This window comes from Triturus cristatus, chromosome 12 (genome assembly GCF_964204655.1).
Source record: "Triturus cristatus chromosome 12, aTriCri1.1, whole genome shotgun sequence".
Classification (NCBI taxonomy): Eukaryota; Metazoa; Chordata; class Amphibia; order Caudata; family Salamandridae; genus Triturus; species Triturus cristatus.
The window spans coordinates 105,786,222-105,811,196 of NC_140595.1; the positions used below are offsets into that span (position 1 = coordinate 105,786,222).

At 48.4% G+C, this 24,975-nt stretch overlaps 1 protein-coding gene across 1 annotated transcript in view; it reads right to left on the minus strand.

The window, feature by feature from the left end:
• Positions 1-23,764, minus strand: part of LOC146772763 (mas-related G protein-coupled receptor member H-like) — a 189,740-nt gene extending 165,976 nt beyond the window's left edge. Inside the window, exon 1 of the mRNA XM_085637463.1 lies at positions 23,696-23,764. The gene's annotated coding sequence lies outside the window, so the exon portion shown is untranslated. The remainder of the gene's footprint in view (positions 1-23,695) is intronic.
• Between the last annotated feature and the right edge of the window lie 1,211 nt (positions 23,765-24,975).

The following is a 24,975-nucleotide window of genomic DNA, read 5'->3' on the forward strand; positions in this document are numbered from 1 at the left end:
TCCGAATACTGAGAGGAAGAGAACCGTTCACCAGAGACAACGTGGCCTGGAAGAAGCTCACCGTGCAGAGTCATTGGTCGCCGGCAGTGGTGCGCAAGAACTTGGAGAAGGCGCAAGCCGGCGTGTACACAAACTACTACGACTCAAGGCATAACACCAAGGAAGTCGCATTGGAGAGAGGAGAGTGGGTGAGGGTGAAACTGCCAACACCGGGGAAGAAGGGGGACACCAAGTTCACGCCCCCATTCCAAGTGGTGGAACCCTATTCCACATCAGCCTTACTGAGCGACGGGAAGATATGGGCCTAAGATCGTATGGCAAGATGTACCAGGGCCGACGAGACTGAGCAGAGAACGGAACGGGACAGCAGGGAAGGAGCCGGGTTCACACCGGCGGGAAAAAGCGAAAGTAGGGGACCAGATGGAGAAGCAGGAAGTGTCCCCCAAGGGACCTGGAGTCCAAGAGGAGGGGGAGTCGAGACTCCAGGACTAAGTGACCGAGAGACAGAGTTGGGTGGTCCTGAACCTCGAGAAGCGAGTGGAGCAGCGTTCCCGAGTGGGGGAGCACCACCCCTACCGCAGGCGCAGGCAGCAGGAGGACACGCTGCGGGAGGAGAATAATGCTGCCACGAAGATTCGAGGAGTTCAGCCTAGACCACAAGTAAGACTGTTCAAGTGTGAAGGAGGGACTGTGAATGTTGTGTTATAAAGGAGGGAGATGTGGTGTTGCGGTCTAGTCCGCGGCGCGCACTACGTGCGACGTCACCGGACTTCCGGCGGCGGCCATATTGGATTCGGCATTAGCGCGCCGATTCGAATTGCGATCGGAGCTCCGTACCGGCACTCCTGCTGTGGATGTAATTCTAGGAATAAAACCCTTCCACCTTACTACGACGCCTAGTGTCATCTGTGGGGGGCACCACAAGTAAGGAAAGGGGCAACATTACAAACACCAGGATGCTGCAGCCTTTGCAACGAGTTTAGGGCCTATTTTGTGGGCAAATAGGTTCTTAAGGCAGGCAGCGCTGTGTTACTGGGGGGTCACCCCTAAAATTGCGCTCTTGCAAATTTTGCTACTTTGTAAACAGAGATATTTTATATGTTTTATAGGGACACATTTTCTTGTGCATGATCTAAGGCTTTTAGAGAAGGGGGCTAACGCTGGTGGGCGGCGGGGCAGGGCTTATAACACTCGCCTGGCTTCCTTCCTTACCCCACCCCCCCACCCACAGAATGGACATAGTCAGGGGACGCAATAGCATATATGTACAATTTTTGGGCTTGATTAACGTGTCTCCTTTGCAGGCGCTGTGTCGTTCGTTTGGGTACAGCTGCACGGTGGCACGACGGTTCCACGGCCGCAGCGGGTTCTGGGGCACAAGGGTCTGCAGCGAAGATGTGACAGGGCACGTGGAGTCATGGACACCGGCCTCGTCCAGGCACAATAATTGTGCGCACGTGATGCGGAAATCCAGTCTGTGCTTCGGGGCAAATTAGTTACCTACCGTGCCAAGTGCATTGTAATGCAATGCACCAATACCGTTGGTGGGCTTCTAGGCTTATCCCTTATCTTCCGAGTCGATGTACAAGGGAAGGCGGTGCGCAGGCCAGCGCTACAGTACAGTTGTGGTTATTATACAGAGAGCAGACCTTTTAAAAACAGGATTGACGCTGCATCGTTTTTAAAACTACTTTCGAAAGTCTAGTCATCCCTGGTCATCTTTTCATGAAAAACTTTCTCCTTCACCCCACATTTTGGTATATATGAAAAGTACTTTTTGCTCAGACTGCACCAGGTTAATTATAATAGTAATTTCCCAGGGTTCACCAGAGGTACTTGTGGGTACGTTTTTAACCAACATTGTTCCCGCGTTGAAATGCACAGGAGGCAGGGTTCTCAACTGCTTATTATACAAGTGCACATTTCTGTGCCTGCAGCATGTGGTCCGAGTCTTGGCTTGAATCGCAAAACGTTGATCCTGGGCAAATCCCTTCTCCCCTGGGTTTACAACATTTGACCTTGTCCTTGGAAGGTAACGGGCAAGCAGAAGGGGGTTTTATTGAACAATACTATGCCTTTCAAATGTCGTGCCTTTGAGGGGCCATGGCCTTTTCCATCCCCTCTTCGTCCCTGACTAGGGGAGGGGGGGAGTTATTGTGATTAAGTGGATCTTGTGCTCCACATACAGGCTTTGGGCCACTGTTGTCACTGTAGTAGCACAATCAGGATACTAGGAGCATTACAATATGGTGTAAAGAATGCATGCCGTTCCTACAGAACCCCAATCCTCTGCTCTATTGTGCAGACCACAACTATGGAATCGATAGAATGTTTACACCAAATAGGCCAATTTGGAATAGAGGGTTGGTCAACTTGTGCGGGTTGGGACGGGTTACTGGGTATGCCTTACCAGGACAGTGACACACACTTTACACAAACTGGAGCCTCTGTGAAGGTATGATGGAAACGCAAACTGGTACATGGTACTCTCCCCCCCTACATGATGCTGGGCATTATATTTGCAGGATCTGTGACTGACAGGCAAGGGCATCTAGGGGCTGTATTAAGCAACAAGGGCAGTTGCATGGTGAACCGAATAAGTTGTCACTCCGTGAAAGGGGGCGGTGGCGCCACAGTGGGCACAATTCATATATTTTCCAAACCAGGTCAGGAGTGCATACACGTGCACAACAGCACATGTGGTAGTATTATCAGTTGCCCTTGGAAGAACCTTATTTGGGGGCCCCTGTTTGGAACAGCTTTGAATTTGATACAGTCCAACTTTCATGCCCACTTTGGGAAGTTACTGACAGTGCACGGGCATACTCTCCCAATTTCTATATGTGTTTCCATACAATATTCGGGGATGGTGACGTGTTTGCATTACAGTAATACAGCAGCAGCTCACTAATAGTAATTAAAATTATAGCTGACCCTACCAACTAGCATATAGGAGGTTCTGTTTTGATCTAAAAGAAACCTTTTAGTGATGTTGTAAGGGTGGAACACATGGCCCAAGTGGCGCATGGTTAAACTTCTCAAGGAGGCACACTGGGCTCTGGAATCGGAGCGCTGTGGGTTGGTAGTGCGACCGTTGGTGTTAGTTTTGCTCTCACAGGTTGAGAAGAATAAAAAGAGACTTGTACTTGGTTGGCGCCAATTCGTTATGAGACTGTGTTCTTTGCTAGCACATGCGCCACCTGTCCAGAATCGTTGCATTTTCAGTATACTACTACACCAAAGCCATTTTGGGGTGGTTCGCATTGTTGGTGTCCTGTGCTCGAGAGGGGCAGATTCGGGCCTCCCGTCCCCGGTTAGGGGAGGGCAGAGCTCTCTCTAGATGCAGCTGCTGCTTGGGGGGCCTTGGGGGCAGTTGATGATGGCACCATGGATCAGTGAGTGGCGCACTCAGTTGAGGCAAAGCCGGCACGTGCCGGTTCCCCCTCTCAGCGCAAGGTGTGCACATCACACAAGGCTTGTAGTTTACTGTCGCCCATCGCCTATACTTACGGTGCCAGGCTGTTCAGAATGACTCTGTATATTTGTGATACTCTGCTCCATCTGGGCTACGTCAGTGTCCTACCAGACCACGCACTTTGACTCCCAAAGTATCGTATATATGTTACTGTCTCACACATGCACACTCCAAGCTCGGGAATATCTCACAAAAGCAGCCTTAAACCTTGTCTTAGAGTTTCTTGTTGGTCAATGGGCGTAATTACTGATATCGGAATGTCTCCCTCATCTTCATGGTTTGATTGCTAGCAAGAAAGTGTCATTTATAGTCTTTTAAATGTCACTTTTAGTGCACGGAATTATGGTAATGTCACACTTAGCAGTTGAAACCTAGGCAGCCATGGGTGAGGGCGGCTAGCTCTCGGTTGGCTATGCAAGAAAGCTATAATTGTGGCTTATTTATCTTATGCGACTAAGAAGCATTGACTAAGCCAACAGATGGGCTTGTTGTAGGTGTAGTGCTCCTTTTGTAGTAAGTCTAGGGAGGCAATGACATAGCGGTTAAATACCAGGCAATATGCAGCACATTGCCTTAGCAAGCTGGGTAGCCCTGCAGATTAGTTGGGCCTGCACAAGCCACACATATACCTCCTACTTTCTGGTCCACACCTATCACAAACTGAGGGAAGGCAACCTTTCCTTTAGAATCCCTCGCTTAATTTGTACTCTGTCAAAATAGTGGGCAAAGTTCACTCGAGATGCCAGGCAGTAATGCTATATGGGGGCCTTCGTGGTTTTAGGCAAGTAACCAGAGGCACCGAAGCCAGTAGTACTAGTTTACAGGTTTATGTATTTGGTGGATACATCTGGACAATGGCCACCAGCTCATCTGTGCATCATTCTCCCACAAGAGAGCAAGCATTATTTGAAGCCCCCATCCATCGAAGGCACATATTTAATTGTATGACACTTCTTGATCTGATAAAGGAGCACGGATAGGGAGCAGAGTGGTCGGACAGCGTTTGTGGCTTGACACACAAATCATGGCAGGGCACACATGGGGGGATGCACAATAGACATACAGTCACAAAAACCAGAGGGACACCATTCAGTTGTTCGACACATTTCAATGACAGAATTGCCTGCCCAAAGGTCTGGTCGATGCAGCAGAGTAGGTGCACTCTGTATACAAGGGCATGCTACCAGTTGCTCAAGGGAGACAAAGCACCCGCCCTATAGCCGGGGAGCCAGGCATTTGCAGGAGTTGCCATTTAAATAGTGGGTTGCGGTGCACAAGCTGGGGGGAACATGGGGTCATAGCATAATTTGGCTACAATGATTGAGGAATGATTGTTTAGGCATTCCCACTGCTCGGGAAGGGGCAGGTAGTCGTACATGTTGTTCCCCCCTCCTATACGTCAGGTACACGAGGACACCAGTGCTTAATGTCGCCTATCCCATGGCAGGATAGTCACCAAGGGGTGGACAGGCCATTGGCATGCCCTGCCAGGACAGGGATAGCCACTCACACTATCTGGAGCATCTAGGGAGGATATATGTTGGAAACTACGCTCTTTGTTCCCTCACCCTGACGCCAACTCGGTCATGTCCCCAGGAGCTGCCTACTATTGCGGTGAGTGATTACCCCCCCACCTCCCCCGAGGCTGGGTTGCTCAACCCAGCTTCGGGTTGGCAGTGGCCCGCCAGTGAGGGGGGGAGGGACAGCTCCTGGAGGGCTATGGCAGCGGCACCCCTCCGTTCAGGGCCAGCACTGTGCTGACGGGGTAGGGGGCACCGAGGTGGAGGTTTGCGTGTGCTCCTCAGCTCGGGCTTGCGGTCCGAAGGGAGAGGATGTGGATGCGCTGCCGACTTTGGTGCTGGAAACCAGGGTTCGAGCCCCGGAGTCGCGTCCACATCCTGTGATTCTGGGCAATCCAGTTAGTATCTTTCCGTCCCTGAATATATATTGTATACGGGGCTTATGTACAGCGCTCCAGTCGAGTTCGCACTATATTAAATGATGCAACATTTAAAATATTGTGGGCCCACAAGTCCTGCGGGCTGATTGTGCTTGGCCCCGGGGGTGTCTAGTTGTGGTGGGGGCTGCTCCAGCTCGGGAAGCTCGCCTATGCGCCGGGTGCTCGCTGGGGGGTTAGGCCGCTTACAGCGTTTTGAAGCCCGTCTCGTAGCGCTGTGCATTCGCTTTGTGGCGGCGCTGCTGGTGGTCGCGGGGGCTTCTGCCCGCGCGGTAAACGGAGAGTGGGGTGTCAGTCAGTCAATCAAAGCACTTTATTTCGATTAATTAAAATCATAAAAGCAATGGGCAATCACACAAAATTACCAACAAATACAATTCATTGGTAAAGAGCATATAAAAATTTGAATAAAACAAGTGTAATAAAAACAATAATAAAAGAAGTTATAAAAAGTAAGAAGTCATTCTATGTGCAGGGAGCAGATTCATACAGAGCCACAAAATACAATTGAAAGAAACACAAAAACCCCAATTGTACAAATTAACAATCAATCTCCCCAGAGAAAGACAGTTTTTTGTTCTTAAGCCTCATAGCTGCCACCAAGAAGCTGGCCACATAAAAAATATTGCGGGTGCTACTCAGCATCTGTAAATGTATTAGGGCTGGTCTAACTTGGATAAAACCTTTCTCTTTTAAAAGTGGGAGCCAATATTTTTTCCTCATTTCAGAATAAAAACTGCAGGGCGTACTACATTCAGGTTTGGCCCACACAGGATAACTCCCCAGGGAGTAGTGGATTAGGTTGAATCTAAACCTGGTCAGTAAAAATCTATGGAAAGGTTTAGTTGCGAGCTGTAAGTATGGCTCCAGGGAGGGCGAGGTGACTAGAACATAGTTCTGTCTCACAACTGGTTTTTTAAGCTCCATCTCCTCCCGGGTCAACCTTGCCTCTTCTAGAAAAGTAGCCCTGATCCATAGGACGTCCTTCTTAACGATATTCTCCGGGGACGTAAAAAGCTCTGGACGACCTAGATCAAAAAAAGTCTTTTTCACATACTCAACCCAGGGGATCCTTTTAGCATTTTCCATGGCAATAATATCTGTAAGTATGGCATGGTTCAACGTAATTTCCTTATTTAACCATGTTTTTGCCCAACAAACCAGGGGGGCCACCCTCAACTTGTCCGTAACATATCCAATACCCACCTCTGTGTGAGTACTAAATGTGGGGGTGGATTGGGGGACAGACAGGAGGGATCTCAAAACCTGTTTTCAACTCTTTGTATTTGGACTTGGGCTACGTGGCCCCACAACGGGGCTCCATACAAAACGATGGACAAACATTTAGCATTGTATACTTTTATCAGTGCTTCCATGGGTCTCGCCCCCAACCTTTTTGAGAAGCCCAAAAGAGCACTGGTGGACCTTGCCATAGAAATGCTTTTTAGCTTAATTTGGGGGCCCCAAGAACCCTTATAATCAAAAAGAACACCAAGATATGGAAAGGTACGAACCCTTGACACCTCCGCCCCCTTGCAATGAAAGGTTTTTAATTTACGGCTGCGACTACTTCTGCCCACGACCATGGCGTGAGATTTATTAATGTTCACCTTCAGGTCTAACTGGTCCATAAAAGAGGCAAAAGAATCCAGCATCCTTTGCAGGCCCACCCCAGTGCGGGCCAGTAAGACAGCGTCATCCGCGTATAGGAGAACAGGGATTGATAAAGCTCCTACACGCGGGAAATCTGCCTTAGTGGTGCCTAGGAAGCTATCCAGGGCGTTTATATAAATAGTAAAAAGGAGGGGGGCCAAAATACAACCTTGTCTAACCCCCCTCTCTGAACTAAAGTGTCAAGTGCATTTTCCCTCTTGGTTTACCCTAATGGTGGCAAAAAGCTTTTCGTGTAGGGCCGCTAAAAAGTTAATCAGTGGGGGATCAATACCAATATCATGTAGGATCCTTCAAAGCTTGGCCCTGTTCACCATGTCGAAGGCCGAAGATAGGTCCATAAATGCCATAAATAAGGACCCATCCTTTGCCACCGTGTACTTGCTTATTAAAAGATGTAAATTTAAGCATTGGTCCATGGTACCCCTTTTTTCTCGAAAGCCATATTGTAAATTAGAGAGCACCCCTAGCCTCTCCACATTTTCCCTGAGTCTAAATAGGAGGACTCTGCCCAAGATTTTAACGGCAGAGTCTAACAGGGAAATAGGCCTGTAACAAGAGGGGTCCATGCGCTGCCCTTTTTTAAAAATCGGGACTATGACCGAGGTGGACCAAGAGTCTGGGAAAGGATTACAAACAGATGCATTAAAAACATTAGTTAAAATTTTTGCCCAAAAGGTCGGTGAGTTCATATATAGGTCAGCGGGGACACCGCCTGGGCCCGGGGCTTTATTCTTTAATGTTTCTTTGATTGCTCTTTCAACCTCCCCCCGATTAAAAATTATTGGGGGCGTTGGGTAAGATATTTCGGGAGGGCCCTGGTTACTCATGCCACCAACACCGTAGACTTCTTCAAAATGGTGAAGCCAAACATCATCTTGAATGACACAGTCGGTGTTAGTATTCTCTTGGCCGGAGAGAAAGGGGTCATTAATAGTAGCCCAGAACTTGCCACTATCCCGCAAAACATCTATTGACAGTAATTTGTCCCAAGCCTCCCTTTTAATTGACTTCTTGCGCCCTTCGATTGCTAATTTATAAGCCTTTCGTAAATTGGCTACATTCCCCCTATCTCTAGGACTTGTTTTTAGTGCTTGTAGTAGCGCCCGATGTGCCTTGGAGCAACTACTATCAAACCACCTAGGGTCGGAGTTGCCACTATTGTTATTCGTATTAGTGAGATCCGCCGCGATCCGGGAACAGATTATCTCGAAGGCGCTTATGGTCTCATTATCTACACGCTCACTATCCAGACAAATGGACATCTGACTTCCTACCTCAGTGATTAAAATCTCTAAAAAGGTGTCGGGCACAACCCTCGTCCACTTTATTCTCCGACCTTGGTCCTTTGCAACTAGGGGGGCCCCCACTCTGTATATACGGCTCTCAGGGGCAGAAATGTCCCCCAGAATCAACTCAAGAAACACGGGGTTGTGATCACTAAAGGACGACGGGACTGCCCCGTATGTCCCCACCAGTTGCAAAAGGCCCGTGGAGATGAAAAAATAATCACGGTGCCCGAGGTTAAACCCTTAAAAGTTGGAACCCTATCCACCCCTTCTATAAGATCGGGTTCAAATACGTTGCAGTTAGCTAGGAGTTCTTCAAGGGCCTCCCCCTGCCTGGAGTGCTCAAAGTGTGGTATCGCAGCTCCAGGCGGACCCTCAAAAACCCCCTCGTAGCAACCATCCCCGCAAGGGTGGATGTTAAGATCGCCCATTAAAATAAGCTCGAAAGCAGTGCTTTGATTAAGACTATATTCAGAAATAAAAAATCCCAGGGCGGCTATGTGTGTATTTATATTTTCCCTCTCCCTGTGATTATAAAAATTTATCAAAAGAATGTTTCTAAAATTAGGAAGAACCCATTCTACTATTAGGAAATTACGAGAACCAGAGTCCAACTGCCTAAAAGAACCCACGAGGGTTATGGAAAACAAAAGGGTGAGCCCACCCTTAGGTCTACCCATAGCTCCCATCATGGCTGGGACCGAGAAACTGGTATATCCATCTAAGTAAAAACTTGATGTAGTTTCCCAGGTTTCTTGTGCCGCTATGATGTCGTGTTTTTTTATAAAATCAACCCAAATAGCATCAGACCGCTTTTGTCTGATGCCAGCGACATTCCAACTAATAATTTTACAACCTGCCAGGCCAACTCTTGTGACAAGATTATCTGCAGGGGGGTCAGCTGTGGCAGGCCGTCAATCGTTAGAGTCTAGGTCTGAAAGAGGGTTGAAACGGTTACCTAGCAGCAAAGGTGCCTGTACCTGGTGTATAGGTTGTTGGAAAGATATACTATCAGTACCTTCTAAGGTTTGGACCCCCAGTGTCGCATGCCGGGGGTCACTATGTTGTACCAAGTTCGAACTACGGGGAAAAAGGGCCTTATGGCGGGCAGGATTGTTATTAGGGGGTCTGGTAGTATCCACACTGGGTGGTACGGAGGGGTAAAAAAAACTGTAGGGGGACTGGTCTTATCCCATCCTGTGCGACTTTTGAACCATCCCAGAACAATTTATATGCTGTATTAGGATTATTGAAATTGACTACAATACAGTCCCCCCTAACTGCCTTTGGCCGATGCCCTATCCATCCCACCCTTCTGGCCGTAATTATACTGGCGGCGATGTCTTTCCCTCCACTACAGTAATTCGCGGACCAAGAACTGACCTTCCTCATTAAGGCACCTGTTGTTTCAGACTCACCGGCCTGAAGGTGGGGAACGCCTACAAGGACTGCTACCAGAGGGGCTGCCTCTGGGAGAAAGTCAAGTCTAAAGGGGTTATCGCAAGCCCGGTCGGCCAAACTGGAGGATAATTGGTCAGGGGTGCTACTCGAAACATCTTGCCCTTTACCATAAGAACCCCCCAGTGAATTATGCCCGGCTGTGGCATGGGGGACGCTAACCTTACTTCTGACAGGATTATGCGTGCTGGAATTGCGACTTGGTTGAGGTTTAGTCATGTGTACTTCAGCATTGTTCCCTGGGGTACTAACAACGGTCGCAGCCTATCTGTTCTGCACCCTAAACTCCTTCATAAAATCATCGATTTTTGCACATTTTTCCAAAAGTCCCGCAACACAAGTATTCAAAGTGTCAACAATATCCTTAGCCAAATCTGTAAGGATAGGCTCCAACCGTGAGGTGACCAGTGACTCTATCATGTCCCCCAAATCGTCCGCAGATATGTCATTACCATTACCAGGCTTGGGTGGGTCTTGGACTTTAATCTTCCTAGGTTTTTTCTTCTTGGGGCCCATTACTAGATCCTGTGTAATCGTTACTGGAGGCTCCTGGCTGTCATCATTAACTGTCAAAGGGGCAGCCGGTTCAGTAGTGGCAAAAGGTATGGCTACGATAACTGCTGGTTCCAAGGGGACACTGGGTGCGTTTGCAGACGGGGAATCAGGCGGAGTACAGGGGGGGGGTCGATTGTAGGCCAAGTTCCAACTCCGCATTAGCTATTTCTTTCGTTAACGCCCCCACAGCGGAAGATAGGTACGAAATTATAGACTCCGACTTCCTGGGGACTTTGGCCTTTTTCCCCCCTTCCCCGCAATTGAATTGCTTGCGCTTACCCATTTAGGCGATGTTAGATGGGTGGCCCAGCCCGGCCTCCTTTGGCCCCTGACGGCCACAGACGGCCCGCCCGCGCGCGTTCCGCGTGGCGTAGAGGAGGTGCTCCTAATCAAGTCCTTGCCAAGTAGAGGGCGGGACCGGGAATGCTGGCGATGCCCCTTTGGCTCCTGGGGCTTGTGGTCCGCTGGGCCTCTGCAGCTCTCTGCCCCCGCTGTACCGGCGCTGCGTCTCCCGCGAAGCGGGAGGCGCGAGGTCTTCAAATAACCCCCGGCAAGTAGAGGGCGGGACCGGGAATGCTGGCGATGCCCCTTTGGATCCTGGGGCTTGTGGTCCGCTGGGCCTCTGCAGCTCTCTGCCCCCGCTGTACCGGCGCTGCGTCTCTCGCGAAGCGGGAGGCGCAAGGTCTTCAAATAACCCCCGGCAAGTAGAGGGCGGGACCGGGAATGCTGGCGATGCCCCTTTGGCTCCTGGGGCTTGTGGTCCGCTGGGCCTCTGCAGCTCTCTGCCCCCGCTGTACCGGCGCTGTACTACCGGCGAGTGGGGTGTCATTTAATCAAGCCCAGAGCAAGTGGTAGGCACCGGCCCAACTCGGGACCCAGGGGCGCTGCTGCTGGCGAGGGGGATATTTGCCCCTGCGTGGTGTGGGTGTGCGAGCGGCGAAACACCCCTCCACCCTCCGTGATTTTCTGCGCTGTCAGCTTCCACCACTCAGCAGGATGCGGTCTCCAACAGTAGGTCTCATTCGGGTGCCATGACGCCGTTTGGTTGCGTGCGTTCAGAGATCGCGGTCGTTTTCGTAGATTCACGGTGAGTCTGGCCGGATAACCCCTCGTCCCCGTTGCGCATCTGGTCCCACCAGGAGAGTGACTTTTGACCTTCGGGCCACAGCAGTGGTTTCTCTTCTGTGCCGCTCACTCTGAACAGCTGAAGTGTGCAAGTAAACGTGCTAGCCCTCCTAGGTGGGGTTGTCAGCAAGGGATAACTATGCGGCTTTCACTAGCTGTGGTGGTCGAGCGGTGGGAATGGCGGTGCCTGCCTGCGCCCCCCCCCCCCGTGATGTACTTGGGTCCGGCGGCAATTAGACAACGCCAGCCCGCGAAGCTGTCTCAGCCGGGCTTCCACACATTAGAGGGAGGGGGGGGCTGGTGCCCGGTGAGCCCAATGGGTGCGCCTGGCCTTCTCCCCTCTATATTTCTCGTCGCCTTTGCTGACACAACAAAGAGAGAGAGCATTTTCAGATTCTTGGCCAATTTTACATTAATAGCCAATGCTATCATCTGACTCTTCCTGATATATTTTCTTGTCCTCTAGCGTGGATAGCATCCATATTGGAGGTGGTTTCTGTTGCAAGTTTGCTTGCTCTCTTGGGCTGCTGTAGCCAAAGACGAGTCCTCCTGTTCCTTCCTGGGCACTGGCTGCGCGCATGGTCCCTCCTCCCTTACTGTGGCCCTCTGGAATTCATAGTGATTGTCCACTGCTGCAGTATAGCTCTTGTCCACTACTGCCGCCAGCATTCGCCCCGGTCAGTTCTCCACCTCTAGCAAAACACGAATAGTGTTGTGTGAGAGAGGCAGAAATTCCAGAAACATTACTAACATTTCGTTTTGCTCATTACTCCCCAGTGCCTTAAGCATCACTGTTCCCGGGAAAGAATTTCCCACATCCGCAATCCGGATGTACGTTGCGTTAGTTCATTATCCGGTTTCTGGACAAATCCCCCGTGCCTGCAAATGCTTTTGTTTCCCCAGGGGGTTCCACTAGTTGCGTTTCAGGCAGATGTAGGGCATAGGGTGAGGGACTAGTGCTCTTTGCGCTGCAAGCGACATAGCATGGCGCGCTGCGGTTGCCTTGGCACCATATTAACAGGCTTTGCCAGTGGGGGCACAGTTCAGTGCCTCTGATACAATCAGGGTAATAGGCTACCCTTATACGACGTTTGCCATGGAAAAGCAGCTCTCGCTTGGCCAGTTCCTAACGGGGAATACTAGGGTGATCACTTTTCAACTTACAGTTCTGCCCCTTACGGCTCCGCCATGAGGATTAAGGGGCACTTCACGGAAGGTAAGGGGCAAGGAAATTGAAAGCGATCTGGGTCCGAGGACTATTTCAGTCTCCTCGGTATATTGGTTAGCTTTTATGAGTCAGTATTGGTTCAGTTGCAATGCAATTTTCCACTCAGAGGGGGTGGCGATAGCTATGTGCAGTTAACGTCTGCCATGCAGGTGTTTGGATCCGGCTCCAGGAGCCTACTTTGAGCCAGCTTGGGTAGGGCATTGTAGCTTTGTGTCTGATAGTCAGGCGCCGCGGGCCGTGAAAGTCCCAGTTTCGTGCATTCCGGTGGCTTTAGATGCAGTAAGTTTTACCTTTTCCAACTTAGGCATTAGGGCCATGGCAGCGTCTTGGCCTACAATTCGTGAAATGTTCATACCAGCACTATTCTATGGTGGCTACACAATTCCGGGGTAAATGTTATTACTAAGTACAGACACATTTCAAACAAAATCGCTCAGTTGCAACTGGACTGAGGTCTGAATTTTTCGTCACATGGGAACTCAGCCTGAGTAACAAGGTTGCAATCATTTTACAGCTTTGAGGCAGGGCACATTGATGTACATTAGCGGTTATTGACCTGCCTCAATTATCCTTTACCAGATGAAAGTGTTATGTTTTCTCTTAGCTCGAAGGTGAGTTCGGCCAGCAATCCAGAGGGAAAGGGCAGAATTGCATTAGTGATGTTTATATGGCGACATCGCCAGGCAGTACGATCCGGACTTCAGCGGGGGCCACATCGCTGCAGCGTGGCAGGGTTTGCAAGTAACTTTACAGCAACTTTGTTATGGCCTGTATCAGTCAAGTGACATTGACAGTACCCGTGGGTAAGCGCGATGACTTTGTTTTACGAGCCCACCCCCCCTCATTATACAACCAGCGCCATCTTGGGCAGCGGTCACATGTCTCATTTATTTCCAATTTGTTTCAGTAGGGGGCAGGGTGCATTGTGCAATCTGTGTATTGTACAGTGAGAAGTATAACGGCTAAAATACAAGGGGGGACAGAAGGTTCCCCGTGGCCATGGTATCGGTGGGTGAGCACGCTGGTCCCTGAGGACGTGATGGGATTTGGACGTCTGGGGCGGGGCCTGCACAGACTTATAACTGGAGGTCAGTCCAGGCTTCCCACTTGACTCAACTGGGTGATCACAGGCACTTTTGCATTTCAACTCGCTTCCTTGTGATCTTCACACGTGGGAGTGCTCTAATGCGAGTCGATCTGGCAGACTGCAATGTCGCTCTAGACCTCATGTAGGACACAGATGCAGTTAGGTCTCAGTTCACTGGTAGGATGTTCACCATTACTGAGGTCCACAACAAATCAAATACACAAAGCTAGCGGTATCCCACTAAGACAGCACCGGATTTAAAAATAACTCAATAAATCTATTGGTGAAAAATTTCGTTAACCGTAAGTGTGCAATTTTGGTTAGCACCCGCCAGCACAATGCCGTTCCAATTAATGGAATGTACATATGAGAAAACAGCACCAAATGCACCACTCAGCACGAACCCTTCCCTTGGTACACACTCACCCATCTAATATGGTGGTTACGTTTTTCCTCGTTCAGGCGCTTACTTTGAATATTCTTTTTTACTTTATGATTAATGACTTCTATTGTCTTTGGCACTTATTGACGTATCTAACATGGCGATTCTGTTGTCTTTGCCAGTTGCAAACACGTGTCCATATGAATCTTTGTTATCATCATTTACACGTCCGTGTCTTTATGTCTCTTGCCTTTAAATAATTCAACATTCACACATACCCTTATGATCATTAATCAGTTATTAGTGGTATTTTTGGTTACCTTGACCAATCTATGGGCGCTCATCACCTTTCTAAGATGACGCCCATTTTTTGCTTTATACATCGCTTAAAAAATTTTTCTGTTATCTGAAACTCCTGTCTTAGTGTGTGTTTTTTTTACCCTGTGGGTTTGAATCTTGAATTAATTTATCCATTCCTGGATACTCCTCTAATTAGGAGATACAACTACCCATTACATTCTCTTTCTTTCCAAACCGCCGTATAGGCTCTTACCCTTTAAAGATGGCGGCGGTCTGTATGACTGTCGTGCCTGATGATACGCCTTGTTTAAGCCCTGAAAATCTCACGCTGTGGGTTTTCGTAACCCTGAATCACCTAAACTGTAATGAAGGTTTATTTCATCTATTTAAGATACCGTTCAACTATCTTTTCGTTTTCCCCACTCCTCTGACCGCCACGTAGGTTAACTTCACCTTTCCAAGATGGCGGCCAGTTTCGTATCCTCTCGTCCTCACATATATTGTATGGTTATTTGACCCCTGCAATTTCAGTGTGCTTAACCTTACCTTTCCACAATGGCGGCTAGCTATTTAACCTTTTGCTCTCTTACATTCTGTACGACTATCTGATACTCCCGTAATTCCAGTGTAGTATTACTGGATCGTTTTATGGAAATCACGGACGGATGGGAATAGAAAAAACCCGTCTTTGTCACAATTTTATATATCGTCATATAGTTCTTTCTCGCCGTTCAAATATGGCTGCCGACATGCCAATCTATTTTTACTTCCCGTAATGCTCGGCTTGAGATTCGAAATTCCCGCATTTTGTGATTACAATCAGGTGTTTTCGTTTTCACCTGCTAAAGATGCTATATAAACGGGTACTTTTATTCATGGGTGCTGCCACCACGGACAAGGTCGGTGCCTTCCTTTACTCATAATTGGATACTGAATCGGGTAAGTCTGATCACGTCTTACTTCTCTGAAGCTGATATTGCATGTGGTTTGAGGTTCCGCTTGGCAAGTAACATGGGTTGTCCTTCATACTCTCGCTGTTCAGCCTTCTGCTCTGATTTTAGATGTTGATTACAATTGACTTCACACTCAGATAGCTATAGGTCACTACACTCCTTTCCATTGATAACATTAATTTTTCCATTTTTGTTCCAGCCCAACGATGGCATGTTGAGTTATTTATTACACATTTCCTCAGATTTTTGTGGTTTCCTCCTTTTACAAGTAGTTAGGCACATGCTCACTGGAATTGTTACATTCCACTTTCTGATGAAATATGCATTACATATGTTTTCTCCCATAGGTATCTCAGAACAGGATACACTCGCCCACATTATTGGAGGAGTTTTCGTATAGATCCATCATCACACCAGTTTACAAAACTGATGTCATCGGATATTGAACCTTTCTACATCATATCAAAAAAACTTATTCTAAAAATGTGAGTAGGACTTTATTATGACCCATATAACTTTGCGGCTTCATATACTGAACCTGCATCACTATAGTGCCCCTTATGTGATCCTCTTTTCCTCCCAGGGACTTGGATTGCTAATCTGGGATATACTACGAATTGAAGTAGTAAGGTTTCTAAAGAAAGTAAAAGAGAACCTAAAGATGATGACATTCAACCCACTGTTTTAGGTGGGTACATATTTATCAAAATTCTTTTCTTTTCCCTCTGCAGTCATTATTTCCTTTCCTTGTTTCCTTCGGGTTCAGGTGGGACCATTACTGAGGCTTGACTCCAATGCCGTCATTACCTAACATACCCCTTCAACCTGTGTGCCTTTCATACTCAAATCCGCTTCGTGCTTCTCATGTTAAGTTCTGGGTGAAGTGGTTTCCCTTCTTGTGTCCCCTTCTGGCCTGTTTTTAATAATTTTTTAGTAATTTTTAATATAATAATCGTCATGTGACATATTGAGAGGAGTGTTCATATGTTTCCCAAATGCACTCGTCTGCAATTCCAACTGTCTAATATGTCACAAATATGATGTCGCCAATACTAATTTTTACTTTATGTATTATGGACTCCCCTGACGACATTATAGACAGATCTGTAAGTGTTAATTTGATTGTAGTAGACACATTGATGCCCATGTCTCTTTGTATTGGATATGTGTTTACATTGTTTTTAATGTTCTCAATCGTGTTAAAATGTTTTGGTTCGTGCCTTGTCCTCATGAGTGTCATTTATATTGCCTTTTTTGTATAAATCTGTTGCAGCCCTGAAGAAGTCCAAAGGTGGACGAAACGCGTCGGCTGCTTTGGCTGTTTTTGGAAGTTTTAAAGATTGCATGATAAACTGCATAATAAAGAAGACGTTTTTTGAAAAAGAACAACCTTAACGACTTGGACTTATTCAAAGCTGAGTGGTGCATTTGGTGCTGTTTTCTCACTGAGGTCCACAACACTACAGAATTGAAATACAGCGGATGATGCAAATGCCCATAGTTACCACATTTACAGTTTGGGACGGGTTACGTGGTATGCCTTGCCAGGACAGTGACACACACTCTATTTGAACTGGAGCCTCAGTAAAGGTATGAAAGAATCGCAAACTGGTGCAGGGGACTCTCCTCTCCAACGTGCTGCGGGGGCATTATGTTGGCAGGGCGGTGACTGGCAGGCAAGGGCATCAAGGGGCGGTATTAAGCAACAGGGTCAGTTGCAGGGTGAACTGCGTAGGTTGTCACTCAGCGTAAGGGTGCGGTGGTGCCACAGTGGGCACAATTCATATCTTTCCCAAACCAGGTCAAGAGTGCACACTCGTACACAACAGCACATGCGGTAATACTAGCAGTCGCCCTTGGTAGAAACTCATTTGGGGCCCCTGTTTGGATCAGCTCTGAATTTGAGACAGTCCAGCTCTTTCTTGCCCACTTTGGGAAAAGCACTACAGTGCACGGGCAAACTCTTCCAATTTCTAAATGTGTTTCTATACAATATTCGGGGATGGTGACGTGTGCAATAGGGTAACACAGCAGCAGCTCACTAATAGTAATGAAAATAATAGGTGAGTCTGCCAACTAAAAGAAACCTTTTAGTGATGTCGTAAGGGCGGAGCACATGACCCAAGCGGCGCATGGTGAAGCTTTGCAGGGGGGCATACTGGGCTCGGGATCTGAATGCTGTGGGTCGGAAGTGCGACCATTGGTGGTAGTTTTGCTCTCACAGGTTGAGAAGAATAATAAGAGACTTGTACCTGGTTGGTGCCAATTTGATAAGGGACTGTGTTCTCCGCAAGCACATGTGCCACCTGGCCAGAATTGTTGCATTTTCAGTATACTACTACACCAAAGCCATATTAGGGCTGTTCGCCAGGTTGGTGTCCTGTGCTAGAGAAGGGCAGATTCGGGCCTCCCGTCCCCGGGTATGGGAGGGCAGTGCTCTCGCTAGGTGCAGCTCCTATTTGAGGGGCCTTTGGGGTGCATCTTGATGATGGCACCATAGGTCAGCGAGTGGGTGCTCAGTATGAGGCGAAACCGGCACAAGCCAGTTCCCCCCTCAGCGCAAGGTGTGTACATCACGCAAGGCTTTTAGTTTGCAGGCGCCCATCTCCAGTACTTACGGTGCCAGGCTGTCAGACTGACTGTGTATATGCATGATATTCTGCTAGATCTGAGCTACTTCAGTCTCATCCCATTCCAGGCACTTTGACACCCAAAGTATCGTATATATGTTACCGTCTCACACATGCACACTCCAAGCTCTGGAATATCTCTCAATAGCAGCCTTATACCTTGGTCGTCTTAGAGTTTCTTGTTGGTCTAATAGGCGTACTTCCTGATATCGGTATGTCTCCCTCATCCTAAGGGTTTGACTGCTAGCAAGAAAGTGTAATTCATAGTCTTTTATAAGTCACTCATAGTGCACTGGAATGACGGAAATGTCACATATAGCAGTTGAAACCTTGGCAGCCGTGGATGGGGGCGGCTAGCTCTTGGTTGGCTAGGCAAGAAAGCTATAATTGTGGCTTCTCTATCTTATGCAACTAAGAAACATTGTCAAAGCCAACAGATTCGCTCAGAGCCCAAGATCCTACCATTTAGGAAACTTCTTAAGACCCACTTGTTTCCATAGTAGTGATTAGCTGTGTCTCTCCTTCTGGTCTTTTGCGCCGGGATGCCCCCGGGTAAGCTGAGCGCATTATAAATTTCATATTATTATTATTATTATTTTGTTGTAGGGTAGTGCTCCTTTTGTAGTAATATAGGGAGGCAATGACCGAGCGGCTAAATACCAGGCAATATGCAGCACATTGCCTGAGTGAGCTGAGTGGCCCTGCAGATTAGTTGGGCCTGCACGAGCCACACATGAAGCTTCTACATTCTGGCCCACGCTGAGACATTTACATAAGTTGTATTACAGCATCGCCAGCTTCTATACTCAGGCCCATTGGTACTATGGTGACGCATCATCTATTTGCACAGATTTTGGGCCTGCATTAGCCTCCCATACCTCCTTCAGTCTAACCCCACTAAGACCATTCAGCTCTAGGCAAAGTTCACCCGAAATGCCAGGCATTAATGCCAAATGGGGACCTTCGTGGTTTTAGGCAAGTAACCAGAGGCACCGAAGCCAGTTTACTAGCTTACAGGTTTATGTATTTGGTGGATACATATGGACAATGGCCACCAGCTCATCTGTGCATCATTCTCCCTCAAGAGAGCAGGCATTATTTGAAGCCCCCATCCATCGAAGGCACATATTTAATTTTATGACACTTCTTGATCTGATAAAGTAGCACGGATAGGGAGCAGAGTAGTCGGACAGCGTTTGTGGCTTGACACACAAATCATGGCAGGACACACATGGGGGGATGCACAATAGACACACAGTCACACAAACCGGAGGGACACCTTTCAGTTGTTCGACACATGTTGACAACAGAATTGCCTGCCCAAAGGTCTGGTCGATGCAGCAGAGTAGGTGCACTCTGTATACAAGGGCATGCTACCAGTTGCTCAGGGGAGACAAAACATTCGCCCTATAGCCGGGGAGCCAGGCATTTGCAGGTGTTGCCATTTAAATAGTGGGTTGCGGTGCACAAGCTGGGGGAACATGGGGTCATAGCATAATTTGGCTACAATGATTGAGGAATTATTGTTTTGGCATTCCCACTACTCGGGAAAGGACAGGTAGTCGTACATGTTGTTCCCCCCTCCTATACGTCAGGTACACGAGGACACCAGTGCTTAATGTCGCCTATCCCATGGCAGGATAGTCACCAAGGGGTGGACAGGCCATTGGCATGCCCTGCCAGGACAGGGATAGCCACTCACACTATCTGGAGCATCTAGGGAGGATATATGTTGGAAACACATTGCGCTGGGCCCTTAACCCCTCACCAAAGTTGCGAGGGGCATCATGCTGTCAGATGTCTTTGAGGGATGGGCAAGGGCATTATTGGGCATTAGCTCAGGAATAAGCATTTGCCAGGGCTGTGGCGGAGTTACATGGCGATCCAGAGGCGGAAAGGTACTCAGGGGTACCCTCTTCAGGAGCACAAAGGGTGCTGAGGCCGAATATCCCCAGGAAGTCTGTGCGGTGGACCCTTGGATGCGACGGCGCCCCATCTGTCCTACGGGCGGTTGGAAACCTGTACAACCGGGGGTCGCTTGAACGCTCCGCCCCTCGTAGGGGGGGGGGGCGTGAGTTATATGGTGGACCAATGTTTCACCGGAAGTGGGAGGGGCTATCCCCTCAACACAACCGCTAAGCACCGATTGGCTAAGACCACGATGCAAGTTGGCCCATCAGGTGGTAGGCCGCGAGGGGCGGCTTGCCTTTGGATCGCCTGTAAGATAACCCACCATGTTGGCATATTTGGTATGCTAATAAACCTGCAGCAATTTTCTCCACCAAAAAGTTGTCTTGTCTGCTTATTTATGCTACCTGTACTTTGCTGCGGGAGGGCTGGTGAGTGTGGCCGATATTGGCACTATGCGGGCTGACCGACAGTCCCCGCAGGGGACCCTCATAAGAGGGCGGCCCCTTTAGTGCCACAAGATGGCACACTGGGCAGCCTAGTCTTTTGGCTGAGACTCCTGCTGGGGTCCCATGCGTCACTTCCGGCCGTGGGGGGCAGGGAGAGGTATATAGTTCTCCCCCGCCCCCCTGGCGGCCTCTTTGTCCACTCGTCCTGATGCCGAATCCCTCCCATCCGCTTACCCGGCGATCAGGGTGAGGGGAGGAAGGATGTTCTAATCTTTTTATTTGTGTTGCAGGCGGAGTTACATGGCGATCCAGAGGCGGAAAGGTACTCAGGGGTACCCTCTTCAGGAACACAAAGGGTGCTGAGGCCGAATATCCCCAGGAAGTCTGTGCGGTGGACCCTGGTGTTCGACGGCGCCCCATCTGTCCTACAGGCGGTTGGAAACCTGTACAACCGGGGGTCGCTTGAACGCTCCGCCCATCGTAGGGGGGGGCATGAGTTATATGGTGGACCAATGTTTCACCAGAAGTGGGAGGGGCTATCCCCTCACCACAACCGCTAAGCACCGATTGGCTAAGACCAAGATGCAAGTTGGCCCATCAGGTGGTAGACCGCGAGGGGCGGCTTGCCTTTGGCTCGCGTGTAAGATAACCCACCATGTTGGCATATTTGGTATGCTAATAAACCTGCAGCAATTTTCTCCACCAAAAAGTTGTCTTGTCTGCTTATTTATGCTACCTGTACGTTGCTGTGGGAGGGCTGGTGAGTGTGGCCGATATTGGCCCTATGCGGGCTGACCGACAGTCCCCACAGGTGACCCTCATAAGAGGGCGGCCCTGTTTAGTGCCACAAGATGGCACACTGGGCAGCCTAGTCTTTTGGCTGAGACTCCTGCTGGGGTCCCATGCGTCACTTACGGCCGTGGGGGGGGCAGGGAGAGGTATATAGTCCTCCCCCGCCCCCCTGGCGGCCTCTTTGTCCGCTCACCCTGACGCCGACTCCCTCCCATCCACTTACCCGGCGATCCGGGTGAGGGGAGGAAGGATGTTCTAATCTTTTTATTTGTGTTGCAGGCGGAGTTACATGGCGATCCAGAGGTGGAAAGGTGCTCAGGGGTACCCTCTTCAGGAACACAAAGGGTGCTGAGGCCGAATATCCCCAGGAAGTCTATGCGGTGGACCCTGGGGTGCGACGGCGCCCCATCTGTCCTACGGGCGGTTGGAAACCTGTACAACCGGGGGTCGCTTGAACGCTCCGCCCCTCGTAAGGGGGGGCGTGAGTTATATGGTGGACCAATGTTTCACCGGAAGTGGGAGGGGCTATCCCCTCACCACAACCGCTAAGCACCGATTGGCTCAGACCACGATGCAAGTTGGCCCATCAGGTGGTAGGCCGCGAGGGGCGGCTTGCCTTTGGCTCGCCTGTAAGATAACCCACCATGTTGGCATATTTGGTATGCTAATAAACCTGCAGCAATTTTCTCCACGAAAACAGTGTTTTGTCTGTTTATTTATGCTACCTGTACTTTGCTGCGGGAGGGCTGGTGAGTGTGGCCGATATTGGCACTATAATCTTTGCTGCATTTTTCTGTTGTCCTACGCGTGGCTCGTTCAAAAATGTATCGACAACATAATGAATTACACAAATAAAACGGAGCTCGTCGGTGACAAAACTCGTTCCAATCACAAACAGAAGCTTAGGTGTACTGGTATACAAAGAAACAAACCAAGAAAAACAGGCAAGAAAAGCGGGAATGAAAACATGCAGCGTCAGAGTTCATCTGCCTGAAAATTTCTCTCTCTCTGTAAATACAACTTCACAAAATTAAAAACAGCTTCGAGTTGAGACACATTTCTTTTTATTGGCGTTCCCGCTCCCCTTTTTGATGTGTCCATAGAGCCCGTTCTATGACACTTCCCTACATGTTCTCGCTCTAAATATATTGTTATGGTTCAAAAATTGTTCATTTCATGTGTGATCTTCAGTGTGTGTAAGCACACCGAGGTAATGGACAACCAACTTTCACACACAGCTCCCTCTGTCAAAGCAGTAATATTTAGCACGAAAAATCTACCCTAATTGCTGCATCCCAAATGCAATCAAAAATCTTTCCACTGCAACAACGCAAAGGCCATCATTACTGTAATGGATCAGAAAACCAAAAACATGGTATGGATAAAATGCTATCACCAGGACAGAGTAGTGTCTCTCTTTCTGCCCGTTGATGTCAATATTAATCATGTTTTTACAGAATGAGAGAGAGAGAGAGAGAGAGAGAAGAGAGAGAGAGGAGAGAGAGAGGAGATAGAGGGAGAAGAGAGGGAGAGAGAGAGAGAGGAGAGAGAGAGAGGAGAGAGAGAAGAGAGAGAGAGAGAGAGAGAGAGAAAGATGGAAAGATTGAGAGAGACAGAGGGGAGAATTACTAAGATTTTGCACCGTTTGCGTCACAAAAGTGACGCAAAATGGCGCAAAATCTTTTTTTCCTAATTTACTTTCAAGCGTTAAACTTGTTTAGCACTTGAAATAATGTAAAAGTAATGCAATACAGCGCATAGCCATGGGGGTGTACCAGGGGTGGAGCATGGGCGTTCTCATGCAACCACCCAAGGTTTCCCATGCTAAATCCAATTTACTACATACAGTAGATTGGGTTTAGCGTGAGAAAACTGCACCCTTTTAAACTAGATGCAATGAAGGAGAAATGCTTTCATTTCTCCTTCCTTTTCCGACTTTGCACACATGCTGCACTGTGCATCACGCATACAAAGTGGGGAAAGCTTTCCCTCATGTCTGGGCATACTATTTTGTAAAGGAAGGGAACCCTTCCTGTACAAAACCTATGCTAGACTCACACACACGCTATGGTGCTAAGGTGGTGTGTGGCGCACGGCAGCTGTAATCAGCTCCAGGGAAAGGGAAGGGGAGTGACATATCTTTGAAAATATGGCGTTCTCCTGCTCCTTACCTGTTGCGTGACGCAGGAGGCTGTGCTGCGTTGCATGGAGATTTGGTAAATCTACCCCAGAGCATGAACCAGATAGAGATTTGCAAACTAAGCAAGAGACAGCATGGAAGGGGAAAGAGTGGTGGTTTGTGAGAGGAGGATGCGAATGGTGAGGGAGTAAGAGCGAGAAAAGGAGAGAAGATAAGGTGATAGGGTGCAATTAGGTAATGGAGCACAACAGCCAATAAGGACACTCGTCAGTATATCACTACCCGTGCACACTTACCTTCAATAGAGAATCTATGGCTTAATTAGAGCAGGTCATCTTCTGCCCCATGATCAAACGAAGCACAGCCGGCGACTGTAAGATGGTGGTAGAGCACATACCATGTGCCTCGGTGGAGATGTGATCTAGGCAGGAAGTTGGGAGCGGTCCATCCTGCACTATCTGCTCATATCAGCCCATAAACTCTGCTTCCTCCTTTTTTCTGATAAGCATGTGACCTTCCAAGGGGGGTCTGATTTTATTTTGCTCTGGGCTTAAAGTAACTGCACAGACATCAGACCATAGCAATGTTGATCGATAAACTCAATGGCTCAGAAACATTGTCAGCTTCTGAGATATCATGATGGGGGAACAAAGAAATCCCTTAATGCCAGTCACCCTCAAAGAAGAATGTGGAGACCTATTTATACATGGGAACTGGGGTTGTGCCCTTGGCAGAAATTGCTACAGAAATGTTCTCATTTTCATTCTTTTTCTGTGTATCGATATAAAACTTACCGGGGGCTAAATCGAGCCCCTCAATATGCCCAGAAAATCCATTTCCTCCTTACGAGGAGGTATGGTGATGCATGCAAGTAGGATCCCTTTTAGTGATAATGCTGTTGAAACCAACCCAGAACGAACATGTCCTCTGTGGCCATTAAGAGAATCTGGGGCAACTTCCTAGAAAGTAACTGCTGTACGTTGACCACAAAGAAGCTGTGGATAAATACTATGGGGCTTATTTACAAGCCCCTGGCGCCACCTGTACGTCACTTTTCCCATGTTAAAAATGACGCAAAAGTGACGTACACAACAAAGAGACTTATTATCTTTATTGGGTCCTATATAACGCATAGCTACAGAAAAGGGTAACTAGCCAGAGACAAAAGATAATCAGAACAGCCAGGTTTTGAGATTTTTATGAAAAATGGTCAGCGATTGGCAGCTTCTAAGTTAATCGGGCAATGTGTTCTAGAGCTTGGGGCCCAAGTAGGAAAAATAAGGCCCACCCATTCAGGGTTTTTTGACTCTGGGGACCTTACAAAGGTAGTGGTTACTTGGCCGAATAGACCAAGTTGGTTAGTACAGTTCCACTAAATGTTGCAGGTAGAATGGCCCAATATTTGACCTAGATTTATGCATATAGCATAGGGCTTTCAACTGCATACTTTTGAACACCGTAAGCCAGTGGAGATCGCCGAGAACACTAGACACAGAGGGGCACTTGGGAAGATGACTTAGAAGCCTGGAATTGCAAATCTGAATAACCTGTAGGTGTTTGATGAAAGCCTGCCAGC